Source organism: Lycorma delicatula, chromosome 2 (assembly GCF_047948215.1).
Source record: "Lycorma delicatula isolate Av1 chromosome 2, ASM4794821v1, whole genome shotgun sequence".
NCBI classification, from domain to species: Eukaryota; Metazoa; Arthropoda; class Insecta; order Hemiptera; family Fulgoridae; genus Lycorma; species Lycorma delicatula.
In genome coordinates, this window is record NC_134456.1 from 97,041,109 (window position 1) to 97,067,238 (window position 26,130).

At 30.3% G+C, this 26,130-nt stretch overlaps 1 protein-coding gene across 3 annotated transcripts in view; it reads right to left on the reverse strand.

The window, feature by feature from the left end:
- The window catches only part of Hk (potassium voltage-gated channel subfamily A regulatory beta subunit hyperkinetic), a 683,771-nt gene that overhangs the window by 592,472 nt on the left and 65,169 nt on the right, over positions 1-26,130 (reverse strand). The window contains exon 1 of one of the 3 annotated variants that reach the window (XM_075355869.1): positions 12,549-13,124. The exons of the other annotated variants lie outside the window; for them this stretch is intronic. The gene's annotated coding sequence lies outside the window, so the exon portion shown is untranslated. Of the gene's footprint in view, positions 1-12,548; positions 13,125-26,130 lie in introns of those variants that run through there. 3 annotated transcript variants of the gene reach the window in all.

Consider the following 26,130-nt stretch of genomic DNA (forward strand, 5'->3'; position numbering starts at 1 on the left):
TAATAATGATAATTAATTAAAAATAACTTTTTATTAACAAAAATATTCTAGAATTGATATTTATTTCTGATTCTAACCTGTCTCGATTGAAGTTCTGTAGTTTCTGAATAAATAGGTGTTTGTCTTATTCACTCCTAAATTTACGCCTTTCAAAAAAATTATCGCCTCGTATTTGCAGATTACACTTTCTTGGAAAAAAAAAGCAGCTGTAGTTTTCCATTGCTTTCAGCTGCGCAATACTCAGAAGACTGAGTGATGTTGATATGGCCGTTTAAGTCTCCTGACCTACCTACGCCCTAAACAACTACTGAAAAAGCTGCTGCCCTCTTTCAGGAATCATTCCTTAATCTGGCTCTCAACAGGTACCTCTCCGATATGTTTGCACCTTCGGTCCAGCTACTCTGTATCAGTGAGCACTCAAGCTCCCTCACCATCGGCAAGGTCTCCTGATTCTTAGAGGGAGTATTTATTAGTAGTAGATTTTCAGTATTAATAGTAGATTAAATAAAATAAAATTGTAATAGTGATTAAATAAATAAATTAAACAACATTAATAGTAGAAGAGAGATTAAACAAAAACAAACCAACATTCTCGGCATTTATAGACCTAGAAAAGGCATTCGATAACGTACACTGGAATAAAATGTTCAGTATTTAAAAAAATTAGGGTTGAAGTGTAGAGATAGAAGAACAGTCGCTAACATTTAGAGGAACCAAACAGCAACAGTAATAATCGAAGAACATAAGAAAAAAGCCGTAATAAAAAAGAGAGTCCGACAAGGATGTTCCTTGATGTTACATAGAACTAGCAGTTATGTTAAAGAACAATTTAGATCCGCAGTAAAAGTAAAAGGTGAAAAGGTGAAGATGCTTCGATTTGCTAATGATATAGTAATTCTAGTTGAGAGTAAAAAATATTTAGAAGAAACAATGAATGGTATGGATGAAGCCCTACGCAAGAACTCATGCATGAAAATAAACAAGAACAAAACGAAAGTAATGAAATGTAGTAGAAATAACAAAGATGGACCACTGAATGTAAAAACAGGAAGAGAAAACATTTCAGAGGTAGAAGAATTTTGTTATATAGGAAGTAGAATTACCAAAGATGGACGAAGCAGTAGCGATATAAAATGTCTAATAGCATGAAATATGCCGAATAGGCGAATGAGCCTTCAGTCATAAATATAACTTTTTTAAATCAAAAATCAATTTAAACCTCAGGAAAACATTTTTGAAATTATGTAATTGGAGCGTAGCTTTATATGGAAGTGAAACTTGGACGATCAGAATACCCGAGAAGAAAAGATTAGAAGCTTTTGAAATGCGATGCTATAGGAGAATGTTAAAAATCAGATGGGTGGATAAAGCGACAAATGATGAGGTGTTGAGGCAAATTGATGAAGAAAATACATTTGAAAAATAAGAAACACCAACTTTACTTCTTAATTTGGGTCCCAGAAATTACATACAGTAGGGCTTCTTTTTATTTAAAAGCAGAAATCCGGGCGAAATCTTTCGCTAGCCGTAACTCGAAAACAACGCATTTTAAGACTTTTGTTTATTATGAACTTTTTTCATTATTTCCACTAGTAAAACATGTCCTGAAACTTTGTTTCTTTGCGGTACACTCTGTATATGGTAGTTTTAATTTAATTTGTACGTGTTTTAGTTTAATTAATGTAAATACTTTAAACACTTTACAACAATAGTAAAATAACATGTAGGATTACTTGTTAAAAATAAACAGTTATTTTTTAAATCTACAAATATGCAAAATTATTTAAAATGACTGCAACTTAAAGGAAATAACTTTGCTTCATATCCCCGGAAATGCTTTTCGGGTGTTCTAGATAATTTAGTTGTATTTTCACTTGAACTTATTATAGTGATTCAAAATCGCTTGTGTTTAGCCTCTTCCAAACAGTATTCCTTATGAATATGAAAAATTAAATTTATTTATGCACGTAAGCGAAATAAATTTGGTTACATTTTTGTAAACTAGTAATTGCTTTGTATAGCATAGAACTATAATAAAAAGGTAATTAAAGAAAGAGTCTTATTTACTATCTAGATATTAAGCAGATGTATGTATTATTTTACTCAGCTTTTTATTAAAATGTAAGAAAAGAGATCCGAAATGATAATGCAGAAACATAACGGACCTTCTTTAAAACACAAGTATTGAATATTATGAATTCTCTGGTATCTTTTAGTCGCATCAAAACATCCTACAATTCTGCTGTAAAAATCTTTTCAGGAAATATTTTGCATTTATTTTTTATATCCTTCGTATATTATAAAATGGTAAGAAAAACTCTGAAAACACGAAAATTCCAATAAATCTAGATCTAACTGATTTACTGGGATGGGTAACTGCTTAAAACACCTGTTCAATTCGCACCTAATGAGACCTCACCCAAAATTATTCCTCAACTCTAGAAATGAATTTGATTTTTCGTATTTATAAAATACTCTATTCAAAATTATAGTGTAAATATGAGTTTGGTTCTCCCTTCTTTAACAATTGTTTTACAGTTTTTAACAATACTATTTTCCTACCAGAAAAAAAGAACTTTATTGTTTTCACGTTTTTCCCCACTGGGTTGGGCTACAAAGCGACCGGGGGCTCAACCCCCCCAGTAAAAAATAAAATCGATTTGTTATTTATTGCGTTATTTTTATTCTGAACTACCAACATTTAATGTATTATTTTTCTCTTTGTTTTTTCCTATTTAGCCTACCGGGAATTACCATTCAAGTATTACTTCAAAGGATGAATGAGGATGGTATGTTTGAGTGTAAATGAAGTGCAGTCTTGTACAGTCACAGTTCGACCGTTCCTGAGATGTGTGGTTAATTGAAACCCAACCACCAAAGAACACCGGTATCCACGATCTAGTATTCAAATCCGTGTAAAAATAACTGACTTTATTAGCGTCTTGAACGCTGGAACTCTCGACTTCCATATCAGCCGATTTGGTAAGACGCGTTCACCACTAGATCAACCTGATGGGTAATTATTTTTTTCTTCTATGTTTACAAAACTTCACAGGTTTTAAAAATGATCATTTTTCCTTTGTAAATTGATTAGGGCAGCTTAGAAAACAAATAGATTAAAAAGACGTAAAGCAATTTTCCGTCATTCCAACAATTAAATTTTATAAAACAAAAAAAAGCAGTAATAATTTTGTTGTAATTAAATTACGTAGTAAATCTGATGGTCAAAAGGCAATTCCTGATATTTTAATTGTAATCAAATCTGATATTCAAACGTTGTCGTACGATAATCAAATAACAAACAAAAGGCAACGAATTAATAAAGAAATGATAATTTTGTCTCTTAGACTACAATAAAAATTTTTTATTATTTATTTAATAAAATTCAAGTTCAATTTTCATTTTTATTCTTGTACGTTACTCAAATTAAGTAGATGGGTGATAAGTAGTTATTAGTTAATTATTCGAAAATGTAAAGTAAATTTTACATTCCAACGAAAGTTTTTAATTTTTAAAATGGTTTTCTTAGAATTAAAAAAATAAATAATCGTGTCAAAGGTTATTTAAAAATAATTCTTGAACTAATGAACTATTGATCACATGTTCTGTTGTATTTTTTCTTTTTGAATTTTTTAGATGAAACTCACCGAGGTATTTTCTCTTATTGTGTAGCTATAATTTGTCTCACGGGAGGAAATCATACCCAAAAAGGTCTATAATAAAAAAAATAACTTAAAAATCGATAAAATTAATTAAAGTCAGTTCCATAAAAAAAATTAATTATTATGCGTGCTCAGTAGCGATGAATCGCGTGGTAAATACTCTTTCTATCAATCAGAATGCCTCTTCGTTCATTAAATATATATATATATATATATTTGTTTTAATTAAATTACATGTTTACGTGGATGTTATGTTGATATAAACACTTCCCACAAATTTAATATACATGCAATTTTATTAAAACTCTCTTTTTAGTAAAAAATAGATATGTTTTGCACGAAAAAAAAAACAATTAAACGTGAAAATATTTAAAATATTAAGTTATTTCTACCTTATTGTTTGACGACAATAATAAATTTTAGTGTTATTTACTTTTATAATTCATTTTTACAGCTGCAATTGTAAATTAGTCGTATCCATTTTTATGACTCACGAATAAAAGATTTGACACATTTGTTCAAACTACATAAAAGTTTTATCAAAAAAGCAATTTTATTCAAATCAAATTACTAAAGATTTATCATGTGGTTTATCAAAATTGTGTGTGCAATCTTGTAATAAAAGAATATATGGCAAAGCAAAAATTCGGATATAATATAAAATGTCCTGAATCTTTTATCACTATTGTTATGAAAGTCATTAAGTTTTATAGTAATCAATAATACTGAACCGTAACTATAATAATAAAAACTAAATAAAAAATCTGGCAAACTATTGCACGACTTTCCCGGCTACGCAGATCAAATCATACAATATACTTTTCTGCATTTTAGGTCCGGGATCTATAATTAAAAAAATAGTAGAATTTTTAGATATCTCGATTTACGAAGTGCAAATATCCAACAGAAATATGAAAAATATTTTAATCGAAGAGAAATACAACAAAAGAATAAACACATATATCTCAATTTTAAAAGGTGGAGGTTGATTTTTTAATTTTTTTTTTTTAATTATTTATATGCATTGTAGGTAACAAATTTTCCTTAATAAAGTTTTCTCCAAATATTCTTCTGAAAAAATCAATTTGAAGGAAATAGGTTTTTTCCGAAATTCTTTCCCCTCAACGAACTTTGAAAAAAAATATGATCATTGCCTCACTTAAAATTTCAGCCAAAATTCGATAATTTTAATTTGCTTACATTCCTGACATGAAGGCCGAAAGCAGTGCGACACACATACGTACATACATAAGGTTTTTTAACTGGTTGTACCCTAAAATGTACAGATTTGCAAAAAAACCGATACCCCATTTTTGATATGATCACCGTACTTTCCCCTTTAATATAACTATTCCCCGGGAAAGTAAAGATAAAAAACTGAAGAAAAGAACCTACGTGGTTCTAAATCAGATTCAGTTTTTGTCATTCATTAGTAAAAATGTTTGTGCAACAGCTGTTTTAGTGTAAGGCTGACGTGTCCGGTGAGTACTGGTGAAAATTTATGTTACACCGAATATAATCAGGTATTATATTGTATACTATATTATCTATAGACTATATAGTGTATTATTATCTTAATATTGTCTCAAGAACGAATATTTTACTCGGTGTCGTTTTTAAATAATCGTCCATAACGCGTTGCTATGGACCACCTACAAGCTGTTATTCCTAGCAACGGCGAATCATCGCTTCTAAAAACAATAACTTAGTATTCTCTTGTAAACTCTAACCTACAAGATAATAGAATACGTCGGCTTCTTATGTGTTCTGACACGGACCCTAGGAAATCGGCGCGGCGTAAGTTAATTAAAGACAACGTTAACAATAACATGAGTGACTTTTCAGGAGGAGAGAGTGAAATTGATATTACGAATTTTAGTGAGGCTAACCCTCCCCGCCAAGCAGTACCAGCATTGCGCATACAAAACGAAAATTCTAGTTGGCAGAACGATGAAATTCCAGTGGCACAAAAACGCCAACGTACAAATTATACTGAACCTAACATTCGCGTACAGTCAGCTGATACATCTAATTTTGCTGTTCCTACGTCAAATAAATTTAATCTTCTTGAAAACATTGTTGACAACAAGACTGTCATGCAAAAGTATTAAAACCTGAGCCTATTTTTGTAACAGGCGTTAATGCAGTAACTGAATTAAAAAAGTTCCTGTCACAATTATTTCCTAATTGTAATGTTATTAAATATAAATTGACAACAATGAAATCCGGCTACACGGTAAAAGTTCTGCCAGTTGATATTGAAACGTATAAAATTATTAGGTCGAAAAAGTTTGAAAACAATCAGTCACTATACGTAAAAATTTAAACATGAAAGAGCATATAGAGTGGTCATGCGAGGCATGCATCACACGGAAGGTAAATCAGTAATCGTTGATTAATTGACGAAGTTAGGCTTGAGTTTTCAGACTTCAGTAACCTCAAGCCTAACCTCGTAGCCTAACATTGAGAATCTGGACACTTTGTTCTATATCGTCTAACATAGGAACCGCTGCCACTTTATTTCATAGATTTGGAACCATGATCTAATAAAAAAGAAATTATTGAATTGAGATCTCTCAACTATACAATTGTAAGCTTTGAATCTCCGTATGTTAAAAAACATGTGGTCCAATGCAAACGTTGACAACGCTTTGGGCATACCAAAAATCTATGCAATCGCCCGCATCGTTGTGTAAAATGTGGTGCAACTTATTTTAAAAGTTTTTCTTCATTTTATTTTCTATTATTACCGTTGCGCATGTTTCATTATCCTGAAGTACTTCCAACAAATATTATTTATGATAATATAATACTATTCCATCAAAAAAAACGATAGTCATTCGTACATCTTTAAGAGTTTTAATTTTTCTCCTTATAGTTATTTCACTTTTATATTTAGCCTTTAATTCATATATTGTTTCTTCTTGAAATCCAACGAGCCTTTGAGACACTCCTTAAATTAAAACTTATATTTCTTTTCTTCTTCTCTGATTCATGTAACAATTGTGTAAGGAGGTGACATATATTTTACTTATTTGAAGATACATCGTTAAATTATAATATTTGATAAATTATCCGAAATAGATGTTTTAAACTTGTAATCTTTCGTAGTATGAAGCTAAAAGTTTCATTATGTATGATTTAAGATTCAATTAAAGTTTGAACTTTCCAGATAAGAGGTGAATTAGAAGATAAAATAAAAAGTGAAATCGTATATAATAATATTTAATTTATTTACTAGCTGAATTATAGTAGATGGTTTTTTATGATAAATTTTGATTATTATGATTAACAATACAAGTGCACATCGTGAAATAAATTCTTAGATAATAAACCTGTAGCAAAAGCAACCCTTAAATAATGATTCACGTACGAAAATAATTTACGGACCTACATAAAATGAAAATTAACTGCGTTGAAATTACTTGTAGGTTATCAGAATAGAATAAAATTAATTTTTTATTTTATTATTCCTATCAAAACAATTGGAAAACACTTTTTTCTTTGATATTCTCCATCATTTTGTAAAGGTAATCTAAAAATTTCTGTTTCTCCATATTCAGTTTTAAATAAGTTTTGATAAAAATAATTAAGCAAATATTTTATAAATTGCTTTCTTTAATTGCAATAATAACATTTCTCATAGCGGGTTTAACTCGCATAAAAAAAATTACGATTCGATTTTCTTCAAAATAAATTAAATATTTACTAAATATTTTATAACTTATTAGAATATCCGTCCTGTAATTTTTAATGATCTTTAAATAAAACCAAAATTCCAGTTTATTGCCTTGACAAAGATATATTAAAATTTAATTGTAAAATATAACAAAAAAAAATATACAGTCTGTTGAGGAGTAAATTAAATATCCGCGAAAAGTTCATTATTATTTTCTGTTTTATTGTGTAATGATTTAACAAATAAGAGGTTATTTAATTTTACATTAATTTCGGAATAAAATATTCGAGCAAATTATCGATAGTAATAATAATAATTTTATTTTTTATTTGTTCGTAAATTTCGCATAAATTGGGTATCTCTAAGAAATAGGTCTTTATCAGCAAGTTCCCGTAATAACAAACTAAATAGAAGATATTCGCGCACAGTAAATCACAATAGATACAATGAAAGATAAATTTATATTCTTAAATAATGCTTAAAATGTTATCAAATACTTAATTAAGGCGGCGTCTTAAATATTATTAATAACAAATAATTATTAATTAACTACTTATAATAATAATAAAATATTAATAAATAATTTAGAATACTGTATTCAAACAACAGAATATAGTTATTTATTATTCGTAATGTGTACGTTGCAATCTATTCAAGTAATAAACAATAGCAACTTCCCCCTTGGCCCAATGAGACGAGGATTATATGCGTGACATGTAAATGATGTTTAATCTTGTACAGACCCAGCCGACCGTTCCTGAGATGTGTGGTTAATTAAACCCCGACCGCCAAAGTAAATCGGTATTAACTGTCTAGTATTAAAATCGTGTAACTAAACATTTACTAGGATTTGAACCTGAGAACCTTCAACTTCGAAAATCAGCTGTTATCCGATTTGCAACGAAGAGTCTACCGTTACACCAGCGGTAGGTGGGCTATAGTTATTTATGAAATTAATTTTATTTACATTTACTCAACGTTTAGTATTTTAGCCGAGATCCTGCTTCATTGGAATATATTTTTTATGAAATTTGAGAAATGTAATTAAAACTAACTGTTGATTAAATAGGATAATTAATTTTATATCGGTGATTGAAATGTTTATTACACCTCTCTGTAATTTTAATATTTTCGATTACGTTTTACAGTTAAATTTTATAAAAACGCATTCTGGTAAAATAATGATTCGTATGAAAATACAAAAGGTATAAATGTACAAAAAGTCACAATTAAATTTATCTTTTATTTATTCCCTTTTTTTAAGTAACTATAAACTAATTTGCCCAGTTACAGCCGTTCATAAGAGATGATATTATAAAGGGTAAAATATGCCGAGCGTGCCTGGAATTTGAACTCATGATCAACCGGATGTAAGTAAAAAATATTACCACTATCCCACTGTGATCGGGAATTAATAATAAATAAAACTAATAATAGTAAAATATATTTACCGATTTTCATTCTTATTTCATAGATTGTACGAGTAATTCTGAATGTTTGATTATACAGAAGTGTATGTATGTTAAACAATCTGATGTGGACACCATATGACTTCTTTGTACGCCTATTAAATCACCTATACACATTTTTAAAAGGGCACAAAATTTTATTTCACTAATATTTCTAATTCTTTTTCATATATATATATATATATATATATATATATATATATATATATATATAATGTTTTTTTTTTTTTTTTCTTATTGATACTGCCATATAAGCTTGAAGCTTGTGCATGGGATATGGAAGTGTAGCATAAGAAAAATGCCGTGCCGGACCAGGATTCGAACCCAGACGCCTTATTAATGATGACTCTCAATGACAGCTTATTATTGCAGTTAATAAAAAGGCTAAATCAATTTTTTTTTTTTTTTGACTTTTTTGTCAAGTCGATTCCAATCAAAAGGGAAGATACACATACGCGAGATACATACGCACGTACAGACGTCACACCGAAATTAGTCAAAATGGTTTCAGGGATGATCAAAATGGGTATTTCCGTTGAAATCTGAAAACCGAAATTTTTCGCGATTTCAATACTTCCTTTACTTTGTAGAAGAAAGTAAAAAATGCCGTATAAAAGTCAGTATCTTTATGGTCTTTAAGAATATAGTAATAAAATAAAGGTCTAGCAAACCTTTTCCTCGCTTTGGATAAATATTTTTTGATTAGTTAGAATTTCTCTAATGAAACGTTTTTTGATGATCATAAAAACTATTTTGCCCAAATATATTTTTATAAATTTCAAATAATCCCAAAAAGTAAGCAAAAATAATAACGCGGTATAAATAATTAGAATTGTTATTTATAACATCGATATTATTCTCAAATATCTAGCAATTCACCTGCAAATCGCTAGCAAACAAAAGGAACAAAACACAACTGTCAATCCTATTACGCTGACCTGATAGGTGATAAAGACAATATTTTGCGCAAAACATTATAACTTTTTTACGACTGAATTTTTTATATGAAGATTCCTAAACCAAGAAAAATTGTTTCTTTCAAGAAAATACTTATTAAAAAAAATCCTTGCTGATATAGATCTCAGATCAAGCTAAATAAAGCTAAAAACAAAAAAAGGAAGCCGATAGACTATCCCGACTTATCCATGAGGATAGATCGTCCTTTCTCATTACCCAACTTCTTTTTGATATCCTTGATCGTTTCTTCAACTGGTTTTGTTTTTATTGATTTGATCTGACCCTACTAGTTTCTCAGTGCGGAGGATCTAAAGAACCAGTGCATCCTTGAAATCGGGTCTACGGATCAACTGACACTCTTTATTTCCTGTTCGAAGGCTATACAGTAACTGTAATGACTGAAGAACTTACTGGATAATGCCGGTCCTTCCTAATCTCCCTCCCAAAAAACTTAAAAAATAGCAAACTTTTCACATTCTATGATTCCGACTAACCGGTTAACATTTATTTTTGAAACACGGTAGAGGTTTATTAATTTTACTGTGTATTTTTTTGTTTAACTGATATACTAAACATTAATGTAATTCAATGCAAGATTATAAAAAAAAGAACTGCTAACTTCAATCTCATGATTAGCTGAGGAAACCTCTAAACATTCCGAGATTTCCTATAACGTCCAATAGGAGCATTAGAATGGTCGATTCAGTCTTGTTGATATCTTGACTTTTATATATATTTGATAAAGAAAACGATATATATCATGTTTTATTAGTTGAATCTTTTTTTTTTAATATAAATTAACAATTAAAATGATTGTTCGTTAATTGACCAGAAAATGGATAAATACCCAATATAACATGTAGTAAAGTTGTTAAATCTCTAACAATTTTTGTGAAAAAGTGAAAAGTGAATAATTACAGGAGTAAAAAAATCAGGAACAAAAGTCAGCGATAGAAATTTCTGTTGTAATCTGAAATTCGTCCGGATTTCAATTCCTCAAGTCATTAAATCTTTCTTTTTCCTGCTTAGCTTCCGGCAATTACCTTCCAGATAATACTTCAGAGGATGAATGAGGATGTTATGTATGAGTGCAAATGAAGTCTAGTCATGTACAGTCTCAGTTTGACCATTCCTGAGATGTGTGGTTAATTGAAACCTAACCACCATAGAACACCGGTATCCACGATCTAGTATTCAAATCTGTGTAATAATAACTGACATTAGTAGGACTTGAACGCTGGAACTCTCGACTTCCAAATCAGCTGATTTGGGAAGACGCGTTCACCACTAGAACAACCCGGTGGGTTATTTTTATATTAACTAAACATTGTTTTATTGATATTTCTTTCGATGCTCCATTCACCGCGTAACCGTGCAGTCTGTTACAAACACTAATTCATTTACAAATGAAACTAGTTACATTTTAAAATAAAATTTATTTTAAATTATTATTCTCTTACGTGAAAATAGGAAGAGAAAAGATTATGGAAGTAGAAGAATTTTGTAATTTGGGAAGTAGAATTGCTAAAGATGGACGAACCAGGAGCGTTATAAAATGCCAAATAGCACAGGCGAAACGAGCCTTCAGTCAGAAATTTTTTACATCAAAATTAATTTAAACGTCAAGAAAAGATTTTTGAAAATATATGTTTAGAGCGTAGCTTTATTTGGAAGTGAAACTTGGACGATCGGAGTACCTGAGAAGAAAAGATTAGAAGCTTTTTTGAAATGCGGTGCTACAGGATGTTAAAAATTAGATGGGTGGATAAAGTGACAAATGAAGAGATATTGGGGTAAATTGATGAAAAAAGAAGCATTTGGAAAAATATAGTTAAATGAAGAGACAGACTTATAGGCCACATATTAAGACATCCTGGAATAGTCGCTTTAATATTGAAGGGACAAGTAGAAGAAAAAATTGTGCAGGCAGGAAACGTTTGGAATATATAAAACAAATTCTTAGGGATGTAGGAAATAGGGGATATACTGAAATGAAACGACTAACACTAGATAGAGAACCTTGGAAGCTGCATCAAACTAGTCAAATGACTGAAGACAAAAAAAAATTATTCTCTTGTGTATAATCAAACTGATGAAGCGATCTTCAAAAAAAAGTTTTTCATTTTCTTCACGTTAAATATTTCAATATAAATGTAAAATCTGTGTAAAACAAAAATACTACAGGAAAAGATGTAATCCTTAAGATTTTTTTATAGTAATGCTATTATCAAAATAACTAAATAAAATAATTTATAAATTTGTAAATAAGACAAATAAATTTAAGCCTTAATACCTGAAAAGACGTAAAATTTGACTTATAGCTAGATCTGTTTATCGAAATAAATACTTTCTTCGCCTAAACTAATGATGATGAATGAACCCGCTGCCATCATCGACTTACATCGCTAGTGACCGGTAATGAAGCTCACGCCATAGTGCTTCCCCACTAATTAGATGCCGACTTCGTCCTAATTTGCAGTCCTCGAAAAGTAATTTTTTTCTAACATTCTCCTCCGTGAAGTAGGTCAATAAGTTTAATCAATCTTCCCGTAATTCAAGACAGATCTTAAGGTAAGATTGAAAAAAATTTCTCGTGAAAATATCATTGAAAATCCACGAGGTAAAATTACAAGAAAATTTGCAATATAAAAGCGCGCTATTTGTTATTTTATTATTATTTCTTTTAATTTGAATGTTTCATATCGGTAATCGGTTTATGAAAGAAGTTGCAACGGACGTCGGTGGATAATACATATATAGGTTGCGGTTATCATTACTCACCTTTTAACCGTATATTATAAGAACTTAACGAAGAGCTCGGATTATCGAGTAATTCTACCAAATTATTAACTACTAATGTTATACCAGATAATTATATATATATATATATATCAACTACACTCTGCACTCGAGTACAATCGGACTCAACGCGGCTACACACTCGTGAAGTAAAGTGTTTGGAGTCTGTGATTTATAATAGAAATAGATAGTAGAACGGGATTGGACCGGTACCAGATTTATTTTTGAGTCGGATTGCCGACAGACGCTCTACTTCTCTCTTTGTCTTCCTCTTGTTCCTTTATACACGCATATACATACACCCCTCCAGTTGAATTTGGATTGTCCCGGAAAAATTATTCGACTAAGCCAGCTCTCATCCCACACACGTCTGATAGTCCGTACTGTTTTAATGCGATACGCAAGGGCGTTTCAGCGAAATCTATTTTTCTTTTGTTTTTTTTGTATTCTTTTTTTTTGGCACAGTAAAATTGTGTCGATCCATGAAATCAAGGACAATAGAATCGTTATTCCTTCTCGTGCTTACAAATAGATATTTTTATTTTTCAATCGCTTTAATGTTACAGACAGTTACCTTAAATTTTAAGCATGATAAAATATCGATATTTTGGCAGCTATATTTAGATTAAATGTTATAAAAATTCTAAAAGATATATGTATATAAAAATTGTATTAAATATTCACAAGATTTAATTAATGAACAAAAAGAAGTATTTGAATGTTTTATTACAAAAAAAAAAACCTTAAAATTTATCTCAAAAATTCTTCATTATCGGTTTACTGGCTCAGACTTGCCAGACAGTATAAAAACTATTGAATATTAAGGATCTTAATATTCAATAGTTTTTATGAATCCAATTATAACTAAATCTAATATGATTTATTTTTTAAAACAGTTCGTATAATTTTTTTTCTTTTATACGAATGAAAATGTTAAATTTAATTATTTAAAACATGATCAGATGAATTGATATTATTAATTTTTCCTGTTTATCTTTAAAATAGTAAAGTTTTTTGTTACAATGCTCGACCAATTTTTCTTATTATGATTTCAAAAATCTAGACATGTCTAAAGATTCCTGTTCTTTCATTTCTTTTTCCAAACTGTGCTTTACAAAAACAAACAGATTAAACAGAATTTTCAAAAATGTAATATTTTTCAATTTTTAACACGATTAGTTAGTTATTAATAGGAATTCGTAATATATTAAATAAAAAATTTCTGTAATTATTCGTTAAATAATATAAAAGTAGAATAAAATTGTATGCTATAAGAAATAACAGATAAAAATTGTTATAAAGTTTTCTATGAAAAAATTATTTCATTATGAACAGCACATTTTGTATAATATGCTATAAATTCGGGTTTAAATTAAAAATAAAATTGTAATTATAAATAATGTATCTTCAAATTACAAAATCGATCGTAAGAATCATTTAGCAACAATGCTGAATAATTCGTAACAATAATAATTCGTAATTATTATTATTATTATTATGAATAATTATTGTTACGAATAACAATAATTATTATTATAACGATTGAATTATTATTCGTAATTATTATTACGAATAATAATTCGTAATAATAATGATGTTTCTTCATTAGTAAAAAAGTAATGAAGAAAAATCATTAGGATACAGGCTGATACTTATAAATTTATCTATATACTGGCAACCCTTTCATCACAATAATCTACCACAGGCGAGAATAAATCAATTTTATATATGAATACATAAATTAGTAATCAAGACATACATCACAAAATATAGCAACAGAAATATAATTAATAAACAAATAAAATTTGAACACGGCGGTTGGCTTTGAAAAATAATATATTTAATTTAAATTATTCAAATTTATACATAGTCCATCGGGCTGGTCTTCTTCTTTTTTTTCCTGTTTAGCCTTCGATAATTACCCTTCAAATAATCCTTCAGAGGACATGTATGAGTGTAAATGAAGTGTAGTCTTGTACAGTCTCAGTTCGACCATTCCTGAGATACATGGTTAATTGAAACCCAACCACCAAAGAACACCGGTATCCACGATCTAGTATTAGCGACATTATCTACATAGCCCATCGGGCTGGTCTAGCAATTAACTCGTCGCAAATCAGTCGTTTAACAGCTAATTTTTGAAATAGAAGGTTCGAGGTTCGAATCCTAATAAAAGCTAGTCGCTTTTAAACGGATTTGAACACTAAACAGTGGTACCGGTGTATTTTGGTGATTTTTTTTAATTTTGTTTAACCTCCTGACCACCGTTAGTTATTGCTTCAGGAAGTGAGATGAATGATTTGTAGCGTGTGTGAAAATGCCATGCCTGACCGGGATTCGAACCCAGGACTTCCGGATGAAAGACCGAGACGCTACCATTCGCGCCATGGAGGCCGGCATCACTTTAGTGATTGGAGTTCAATTAACCATACGTCTTAGGAACGGCCCGTGTCTGTAAAATACTACATCTCATTTACATGTCATACATATTTTCCTCATCTCATTGAGCCGTGGGGGCTCATGTTGCATACTGTTCATTAGTTGAACAGACTGCAACGTAAACATTAGGAAAAAAATATATATATATATTTAAATCACAGTACCAAAAATAATATTAGTTTCATAATAATATTGTTATAGCAGCAGCTCAAAAACCGAAATAAATTAATTATTAATTAATCAATTATTTTTAAAATAAATTTTATAATTTTTGATATAGCAAAAATTTCTGGAAAAAGTATTAAACTTAAATATTAAAAACACTAAGTAAAAAAAAAATAATTTTTATAAATAATATATACACACACACACACACACACATACACACACACACACACACACACACACACACACACACACACACACACACACACATATATATATATATATATATATAATGCATTTTATATACATGCACTTGGGGTACAGTAATTTACTTTATATTATCTGACGCAGTTTTTCTAATAATGCAGATAAAATACCTGAGATGTGAAAGGGAGTGGTTACAGTTGCTTTTTCTAAGTATAACTTGTGATAAATTGAGTGAAGGTTTAAGATGAAAATCCAAATTTCAGTAACCTTGGCAAACGGATGTGCGATAACATGACGTGCGATATAAGTCGCTGAATAAGCAATTTTTTGAAAATGAATATTCCGGATTCAGGAGTGACTCGTATTCTATGCAGGCCACCTACAGCCATTTATATTATGGCCCTTAATATAAACATACTTTATTTTATATATATATATGCTATATGTTTTGTTTTTTTTTCAAGTACCTGTTTGTTTTTTTTCAAGTTATCTGTTATCTAGAAGTGAACCCTCGGTCAAAAAACTCAAACGATTATTTGTATAATGTTATTTTCAAATACATTTTAAGCTAAAAAGCTACAAACAGAACACTGAAACAATGGAAAAAAGAACCCTCATTTGAAATTTCAAAATTTGTAATTTTGGGGGGTCGAAAAACGTTTTCGCGTTATCATCGTTCAGAACAAAGCAATAACAAAAAAAACTCCTTTACGCATATCAAAATTATTAATAAAATAAGATGAAAACTATGATAATAACAAGATTAAGACTAAAATTATAAAAGAGTCGTAACCACCAGGAGAAAATATACAACACGAATAACATAATTAAATCAAAATTTATGATTGGTTAACATTAAATTTTATGAAGAACAATACCCGGTGCAGTACATTCTTATCATTGCCTAGGATACGGCGAATGTCCCTCGGTAATTTAAATGTGCGACGTAAGCCTCCGTAACATATCCAATCCACAAGGATGTGGCGAACAGTCAACCAGCAGTCGCATCTCATACGCATAGTGGTGCATTTTCTGTTCACATAGATACCCGTGAATAGCACTGACATTTCCTAATCGCGATCGGCACAGGACCACTTTTTTATGAAAGTTGTTTAAGCATCTCCTCGATTTCAGTTTTACTCTGTAAACGCTGAAATAACTCATCGGCTAGTAAATCAAAGTGGTTTTGCCAAAATGGAGTTGAATGAAAATCCTTATTATAAAAAAAAGGTGCAAAAACAGTTGTTAGGACATTATTTTTCGTCCGTATAATTTATTTTTAAAAATCCATTTTTAGAATATAAATTATAAAAATATTCACCCAAAACGGAGACGGGTTTTATTTATTTATTTATCTTTCTCTTTAATATTTTGTTTGATAAACTGCTTTCTATGTAAGTTAATGCCAAAACTTATTTTTTAACAAAAGAATCCTTCAAATGAAAACCACAAAATAAAAGCAAAAAGAGGATATCAAATGAAGCCACAACAAACATAGGTAATATTAATTCTGTAAACGGCAAGTTAACCTGATAATTAAATTAAAACGAGGTTTACTGTTTACACGTAACCCTTACAAACAGAAAAATACAAAAATTGAAAAATTTGCATTTGTATCAACTTTTTACTTCCTAGAGGAAGTATAACCGAAATTTTTCGCGATCACAATGATCGCGAAAAATTTCGGTTTTCAGATTTCAACGGAAATATCCATTTTTACCATCCCTACGTACGTTTGTATGTGTGTATGAATGTATGTAACCCAAATAGTTTGTAAAAAATACATAAAAATAACATCAAGATTATAGTTTTTACTTAAGTACAAGGAAATATTTTCATCGCGAAATACCTCGGTTTTCAGATTTCAACGGAAATATCCATTTTGACCATCCATGAATCCATTTTGAATAGTTTCGGCGTGACGTCTGTACGTATATATCTCGCGTAACTCAAAAACGATTAGCCGTAGAATGGTTGAAATTTTGAATTTAGGACTGCTGTAACATCTAGTTGTACACCTCCCTTTTTGATTGTAATCGACTGTAATAGCCCGCTATTTATTCAGCGACTCAAATGTAAGTAATGTAAAAAATATTGTTATAAAGTACATCATAGTCATTGTGGAGCTTTTTATTTTAAATCTTACGCTTAATCTATTTTAAAGTAATCTTAAAAATATTTTTTTATGTCTTATAAATACTGAAGATATTTTTCTCTTTGAAAAATAAATTCTCTATGTAATGTACAAACCGTCTGACATTTTGTATGGGGTTGAGTTCGTTAGGAAAATTTACGTTTCTTCTACCTACGAATATTGGGAATTATTAAAATTTTATTAAATCCTGCAAGTTCAGTCTAAACAATTTGTTAATTGATTCGTCAAAATAAAATTCAATCTATTTTTTTTGTATGAAAAACTTAACTGTGTTATAAAACCATAGTAATTAAGGCAACGACTCAGAATTTTACTATAACAGATATTTTAAACATTGTAAAATTCGATACGATTCGATTTAAGCCTTACTGATCACCCAATGACTGATTTATCTGAATAGATTGACATGTTAAACCTTCTTAAAGTTCAGTAAAGATGACAAAAGAATCATTCAAATTGGCCAGGCGGTTCCCAACTTATAAGCAAATACCAGTAGCCGCTAACAACAGCATACGAAGATCATTATGATAAATTTGCAAAGTCCTGAGAAAGCAGTTTCAGTATTATTCTTTTATAGTTTTTATTGTTAAGCGATTGATAGATTATACAAACTAGTGTGTAATATTTACGAAAAAGGGGAATTTCCGTCAGACTTCAAAAAGATAGTTATAGTCATGATAACAAAGAAAGCATAAGCAAATAAATATGAAGAATACAAAAAAATTACCTTAACTAGTCATGCATCAAAGAAGTATTAGGAGAAGCCCAGTTTGGTTTCAGGAAAAGTATAGAGACAAGGGAAGCAATTTTAGAGTTCAGATTAATAGTAGAAAAAAGATTAAAGAAAAACAAACCGACATACTTGGCATTCATAGACCTAGAAAAGGCATTCGATAACGTAGACTGGAATAAAATGTTCAGCATTTTAAAAAAATTAGGGTTGAAGTGTAGAGATAGAAGAACAGTTGTTAACATTTACAGGAACCAAACAGCAACAGTAATAATTGAAGAACATAAGAAAGAAGTTGTAATAAAAAAGGGAGTCCGACAAGGATGTTCCCTATCCCCGTTACTTTTTAATCTTTACATAGAACTAACAGTTAATGATGTTAAAATTCACCTACGCAGTTTAAGCGATATGTGCTGTGCTTTGATAAGTCAGTCGGTCAAGTAACTTTGTCATGTATATAAATTATTTTAATTGTTATAAATATGTGTTTTCTATTTATTTTTCACTCGTCATATTATTAGGTAACCGAATTGTATAATCTTTTTATATTAATTCTCGAAAATACACGATATTCAATTTTTTAAGTATTAAAGGATTTTGGTTTTCGGTTACGATTTTTTATTTTATACTTGGATAAAAAAATATTTGACCAACACGCATTTCTTCTTTTTGAAAATCCTAATAAAGTTTGTATGTTATAATAATATATATCCCATCGGGCTGGTCTAGTAATTAACTCGTCGTTGCAAATAGGTTGATTAACTCCAGATTTTTGAAGTTGAAGGTTCTGAGATTCGAATCGTATTAGATTAGTCGCTTTTATACGGATCTGAATACTAGACAGTGGATGACGGTGTACTGTGGTGGTTGGGATTCAATTAACCACACGTCCCAGGAATGGTCGGCCTGAGTCTGTATAAAACTATACTTCATTTATATGTCGTACATATCATCCTCATGTCATTGGGTGGAAGGGAGTAATTTATTATTTATTAGTTGAACACATTGCAAAGTATACATTAGGAAAAAATATATATATTAAATTATATATATTAATATATATAATATTAAATATATATATATATATATATGTATATATTTGCGCAAAATAAATGTTATATAAATGTGTCTTTTATAGTAATCAAAAGCTGTCAGATATATAGCTATTTTTATGCAAAAGTTTATTATTATTTTTTAATCAAGTAAACTCTTCATATTAAATGGACAAACATTGATATGAATATTTATATTTGCGTGACAAAAAAGTTTTCATAGTTTCGAACAATTCTTTAAAGTTAGTTCTAAATAAGTTAATAATTTTTTGATTAATATTTCATATTAATTTTCTGATAACTTTGGTTAGAAAATTCAATTAAAAAACAATTATAAAGTCTACTTTGAACGCTAATGTGTGAGATGAAGCAATAATATAATTAACCAAGGATCTTGTCAAGATTATGTACTTTTAATGTCTCAGTTTATACGATAAATTGCAAGTGAAAGGTAATATACTAGAACAGAAACGAAACCATCTGCAGTTGTGATGAAAAGAAACAAAAAAAAAAAAAAAATAAGTTGTTATAAATGTTTGTATACTATTTAATAAAAAACATATTTTTAATTAACTTTTTTTTCTGAGAACATCACTGGTTTATGCCCCCCCCCCTCGGAGCTGGATTCGCAATTAAGCATTTACTCAGTAAAAGGGAATGCCACCGCCTCAAACTATCTTGTCGGGAACTAAAGTTCCCTCCAGGTATCCGGGACCCTGTTTTTTAATTATATGCCATGCCTGTAATGTGGGGACCGCAAGATATCACCTCACCGGGCTCCGGCCTGGACGTCACGCCTCAAAAGGGATCCCCCACCGGGAATAGGTCTTAGTTTGCCTCCCTATGTTGAAGACATAGGGTTGGAAACTCTATCCAACATAGGGTTGGATAGAGTTTCCATCCAAACAACGATAGTGGTACACCAAAGCGGCACGTTAAAAATATTAAAAATACCTTGTTACCTTAAAAATATTTTCGGGTTTTTGAATTTTCATATTTTAAGGAATAAAAAACAGACTTTTTACATTTTTGCCGTTTTATGCTACCGCTATTGTATCAATATTTATGAGATTTGTTAACATTGTGATGGTAATTAAGGCTCGAAATTGTGATTATGTATTTCACGAGCGAAGCCGTGAAGGATATCAAAAAACAAATTAATGGGATGTGGTCTGACCAAACTGTTCCTCTGAAGAAATTACATTACACTGATAGTTGTTATAAATTGAACACGCTTTAATTTCTATTTATCTATTCTATTTATGAATACAGGAGCCAAGCGAGCCCTGACTGGATAAACATCCTCTAACCACTATGGGAAATGCATGTGAACATTTAGCCGCGACGGGGATGCTAATATATATATATAAATAATAACTATTTTTTTTTGTCTTCAGTCATTTGACTGGTTTGATGCAGCTCTCCAAGATTCCCTATCTAGTGTTAGTCGTTTCATTTCGGTATACCCCCTACATCCTACATCCCTAACAATTTTTTTTACATATTCCAAACGTTGTCAGTCTGCACAATTTTTCCCTTCTACTTGTCCCTCCAATATTGAAGCGACTATTCCAGGATGCGTTAATATGTGGCTCATAAGTCTTTCTCTTCTTTTAACTATGTTTATCCAAATGCTTCTTTTGTTACCGATTTGCCGCAACACCTCTTCATTTGTCACTTTATCCAACCATCTAAATTTTAACATTTTACTATAGCACCGCATTTCAGAAGCTTCTTATCTTTTCTTCTCATGTACTCCGATCGTCCAAGTTTCACTTCCACTTAAAGCTGAGCTCCCAACATATACTTTAAAAAAATCTTTTCCTGACGTTAAATTCATTTTTGATGTAAACAAATTATATTTCTTACTGAAGGCTCGTTTCATCCGTACTATTCGGCATTTTATATCGCTCCTGCTTCGTCCATCTTTTGTAGTTTTACTTCCAAAATAACTTCCATCTTCGTTATTTCTACTACATTTCATTACTTTCGTTTTGTTCAAGTTTATTTTTTTTAATGCGGTATTTCTGGCGTAGGATTTCATCCATGCCGTTCATTGTTCCTTCTGAATCTTTTTTTACTCTCGGCTAGAATTACTATATCATCAGCAAATCGAAACATTTTTATCTTTTAACCTTGTACTGTTACTCCGGATCTAAATTGTGATCTATAAGGTGATCTATAACGTAGACACTCTTTAACGAAGGATTTTGAAAAATATCTTTTGTAAGGTAGTAAAAATTAATATTTCAGGAACTGAAGGTGTTACAGTCATGAAAATTAATATTTAGATAGAATCTTCTTTAAAAACAAATTGACATTCTACCATTTTTCAAAAATCCAATTTGGAGAGTAGCAAAAAAGGGAAATATTTCTCATGACATTATATGAAGCCGAAGGTGTTAAAGTCGGGAAAATTACTATTTAGACATTTTTTTTAAATAAAAAGGTGCATGTTTCATTATTTTTTTTTAAATCCTATTTTTGTGGCAACGGGGCGGACCAAATTTTTGATATATCTAATGAATAATAATTATATTCTAGGAAACGATTCCAGACCGCTTTCTCCATCGTTAAATCGTTCAAATTCGATACGAAATGTTACCATTTTTTTTTTCTTCAGTCATTTGACTGGTTTGATGCAGCTGCTAAGATTCCCTATCTAGTGCTAGTTGTTTCATTTCGTTATACTCCCTACATCCTACATCCCTAACAATTTGTTTTGCATAATGCAAACGTTACCTGCATGCACAATTTCTCCTTCTACCTGTCCCTCTCATATTAAAGCGACTATTCCACGATGTCTTAATATGTGGCCTATAAGTCTGTCTGTTATTTTAACTATATTTTTCCAAATGCTTCTTTCTTCATCGATCTGCTGCAACGCGATTTGTCATTTTATCCACACAACTAAATTTTAACATTCTCCTATAGCACCGCATTTCAAAAGCTTCTAATCTTTTCTTCTCAGGTTCTCCGATCGTCCAAGTATCACATCCATATAAAGCTACGCTCCAAAAATATACTTTCAAAAATCTTTTCCTGTCGTTTAAATTAATTTTTGATGTAAACAAATTATATTTCTGACTAAAGACTCGTTTCGCTTGTGCTATTCGGCATTTTATATCGCTCCTGCTTCGTCCATCTTTAGTAATTATACTTCCCAAATAACAAAATTCTTTTACCTCCATAATCTTTTTTTTTCCTATTTTTACATTCAGTGGTCCATCTTCGTTATTTCTACTACATTTCATTATTTTTATTTTTTCTTGTTTATTTTATGCGGTAGTTCTTGCGTTGGACTTCATTCACGCTGTTCATTGTTCCTTATAAATCCTTTTAACTCTCGGCTAGAATTACTATATCATCAGCAAATCGTAGCATCTTTATCTTTTCACCGTGTACTGTTACTCCGGATCTAAATTGTTCTTTAACGTCATTAACTGCTAGTTCTATGTATAGAAATATAAAAATAATATTCTAAAAAGTTTTATAAAAAATTTATTTTGTAATAAAAAAAATATTGTAAATGTGAAAAATACTTTAATTAATTTTTTTATTTTACAGAGACGAGTTATTTTTGGTTAGTATTCCAATGTTTATTTCATAACATGATGACTAAATTAAATGTTAAAAAAATTTACCAAACGTTATCGTGCAACAAAATAAACATAATTAATGAAACGATAAACACAATAAATATCGAAAAAAATCTTTGAAGATTGTCCAAACATAATACAGAGAACTAAAAATAAATATTCGAGTAAATAAGTTATAAAAAAAAGAACTGGTTGTGTAAAGAATACAAAGTTACATACATATCCTATGTATATTTTTTTTAATAAAGAGAAGGCAAAATTAATTAACATTAAAAATTATTTACTAATGATATTTTTTATATTACAGTATTTACATTTATATTATTAAAATTACACTATATTATTACATTTTTTATATTACAACTAATCTATAAATAATTAATAGATCTAATTGATAAAAATATGTATTATGTATTAATTGATTTATAAGTTCAATAATAATAAATAATACTAATTCCCACGTTGTATTGTATGTTTCCGAGAATAAAATTATAACTGAAAAATTTGCTAATCTCCCAATTTGGAAATTTCTATGCCCCACGCTATAAAAACAAAACAAAATTTAGTTTGTTTTATAATGTGTTTTGGGTGTATACGGTGGTGTATACTACCGCACTCATGTAAAACGCGCACCCAGGTTTAGAAAATGGAAACAAGTAAAAAAAATTGTTACTTTTTGTATTTTAAAATACCATGGAAATACCACTGGAATTCCACGGAATACAAAATCACCATGGAAGATTGATCGTATTACAGGATTTCAGTATTCGCTTTTTTCACAACAGTATAGATTGTTTATCTATACTGTAAATATTTAATTAAAAGCATAGAAATTACAGCAGGTATTTACCTTAATTACTGTCATCAGTGCTCGGGTTTCCCTCATTCTAAAATTGCAGTTATCTTCGTTATCAAATAACCACAAATAATTTTCATCGTTTCCATAGAGAGCGTTTAAAATACATTTTTTTGAACGAGTTTTTAATCAAATCATCTAGTACTTCTGACCAACCCGCAATAATTCACTCACAAATTTATATCAAAGATGGTCCCTTAATTACCAAATGGTGTAGTCGCGTGTGTCGTGCTGGCCGTCCAGTTTGTGTAGTGTTTACGGAGTTTGATTTTAAACGGTCGGTTTACGTACATATGTAGAGGTTGAAGAATAGATGTCATTCCACCAGGAATAATAACTGATCACATTTTCAACAATCAGTCTTCGGTTTAACATCATCGATATAATCCTTAAAACTGTCTTTATAAGTGTGAAAGGTTGTTGTAATAAAGCGCTGGTCAACGCTCCCAGATTCATTTAATCTAGCTTAGTACTAATTCATTATTCATCAGTCCCTTTTACGACAATATCAAGTGGAATTATTTCATCTTTCAGTAGATTTTTTCTTTTAAAAATTACAAACTTGAGTATTTTTGGCACTATAACCGAGCAACTTTGTTTCGTAACCGGCTGTTCGTATACGGTTCACTCTTTATACCTAGTGATTCAATCGTTGTCGTTGCATTTCGAAGTTACCGGTGTCTGGTCCGCATTCCCAATTTGATGTAAGGAATTATTGTTCCTTTTTTAAATTTGTGACATTTTTGAAACATCGTCAGTTTACTTTCGTACATTTCTTAAGCCGCTGTGCTATCGTCATCTTCCTTCGAATAGAAAACTTATGTCGGAAAATAAGACTGCGTACCCGATTAAGATTAGCTTTAAATTCATCTCTACCTATATTTAATTTATAGGCGATTTCCAGGACTTTCATCTAACACTTTTGTATAAAAATCACATATCCTAACCGACGTACATTCCATATATTTGCTGCAAGTTTTTCCTCTATTTCCGGATATTTCGTGTTTTTCAACCAAAATTCTCTTTTTGTTTTTATTGAATAGAGAAATTCGTCGATCACGAATCCAGGAATCGCTATGTCTAATTTTCTACCTTTAACAGGATTTCCATGTTCCTTTTCGTAAGCGATAACGCGTAACTTTTCTTCAGCAATGATTGAACGCAGTCTCTTTCTTTCACTCATTCTGTAGTTCTACTGCACGAAATCGTTACGTATTGAACGGTCGTTATTAAGTGAAAACCGATCACGAAGTGACAGATAAAAATATTTCATATGAAATAAGAATAGCCAATATGCGAGAAAAATCCTAAGGACAGCTTCCGACAAGTCTGGCGCCACGTCGTAGATACGAGTTCATTTTCTAATACCGGTAATTACTAATAGCTAGAGACCGGATTATATGCAGTTGCATATTAAGCCTATTCTCACCGGTTATTGCTTATTTTCCTTAAAATCTAGTGATGATGCATATTTTCGCTATATTTACAATACTTTTCGGTAGGGTCCCTAGTAAATAAATGAAATCTTACATTGTAGCCGGCCAAACCTATTAGCTGCACAGCTCGTAGAGCGCACTTAGCAGTCGCGGAACAGTACTTCTTGTTTATGTTAACTAAAGTAACAAAATGTTAAATAATTGTTAATTATCTAATTTATCGATATTTTATTCAACTATTTACTAGTTGTATGCTGATTTTGGAATAAAAAAACTAAAGATTACTATTTTTTTTATTATTTAAAGTTGCATATTTTGACATTTTTCATGCATATTTCAAGCTTCTTATGTTGCATATAATCCGGTCTCTACTAATAGCCAAGTTTATTTAATTTATCATTTTGTTATCACCAGATGTAGGTTCGTAGTCAAAACGAAGCAGTCACTATTAAAATTCTCTATAGGCTTATTAACATATATAAAATTAATAATTGCATCAATGTGAAACCTTAAAATCCATGTACGAAGCGGAAGTCGTCTTTGCGATTGTCATTTCGGATAAAAGGTACGCGTGGTACAAGGGTGTATACAGTATTAGTTAACAAAGTAATGACTGCAAAACGCATAACTCAAACTTAGGCGTCTTCTTTTATTAGCCCGACAAAATAATATTGTGTCGTACGGATTGCCTTCTCTATAGCCTGTGTTACGTATTGTATATACATTTATATTAAATTCGTTATGTTTATTCGGTAAATTTGTCCGTGTGCGCGGTTGTTGTATACATTGTTTAAAAATTTCATTATGTACATAATAAAGCTGGCTCACCGTGTCTGAAAAATGTGGAACACTGAATACGAGGTCACCGGTGTCTGGCGGGCGCCACACAAAAAAAAAATGTTGGCAAAAATACCCCAAACCTAAC